Genomic DNA, 738 nt, shown 5'->3' with positions numbered 1-738 from the left:
CATATACATACAACCCTTCAAGGTCGACAAAGGCAAAGGCTTTTCCGCTTAAATCTCCCTCACCCTCGGGTTCCGCTGTGCACCCCATCCCTCCGAGTCTTTAGTCCTTCAACCTCAATCTCTACTCTCCAACATTCCGCTGATGGAGCAAACCTCATCAGAGACAAAGCTGGCATCAACAGTAGATAGAAAGGACACTTTAGTCAGTTACTTAATAGACGAACATATCACGAAGAGCGATACATGAGGTACTAAATGACTATCTTACCCTCCAAGACGTGGCGGCGGCAATCAAGCAATTGAGCAAAGGGAGTCCCAAGCAAAGATGGAATTCCAGCTGAAGTGTACAAAGCAATGGGGGTGTGTATATGTGGTTAAATGCAATCGATTACGTCGAGTAGTAAGGACAACAAATCCATCCGATATTTTTTTTTTGTTTTACCTAGAATGATTAATCTTGGAATTTAGCGATCAAATATTATGATATTCGGAGAAACACCTGAGAAAATTCTAGATGCTCTGAATGTTTTCTTTCAGCGCCACCATGCCAGCCCTCCACCACACCAAGGTCGGGTTTAGTGTGTGAGTGGAGAGTAAAGTACATAAATAAAAAAGATAATCGTATCTTATCTATCTTTATTATCCAAAAAGAACAACATCCAAGTATTTTTTCTAGGCCATTTAGCCTCTGCTGGTGATGGTAATATCTATGGCAGCACTCGCATCAGTACTAATAGT

General features: G+C 41.6%; 1 protein-coding gene across 1 annotated transcript in view; it reads left to right on the top strand.

The window, feature by feature from the left end:
- The window catches only part of LOC119587577 (carbohydrate sulfotransferase 9-like), an 11,195-nt gene that overhangs the window by 9,861 nt on the left and 596 nt on the right, over positions 1-738 (top strand). The window lies entirely within an intron of this gene.

This window comes from Penaeus monodon, chromosome 22 (assembly GCF_015228065.2).
Source record: "Penaeus monodon isolate SGIC_2016 chromosome 22, NSTDA_Pmon_1, whole genome shotgun sequence".
Taxonomy (NCBI): Eukaryota; Metazoa; Arthropoda; class Malacostraca; order Decapoda; family Penaeidae; genus Penaeus; species Penaeus monodon.
This window is presented reverse-complemented; position numbering and strand designations above follow the sequence as displayed.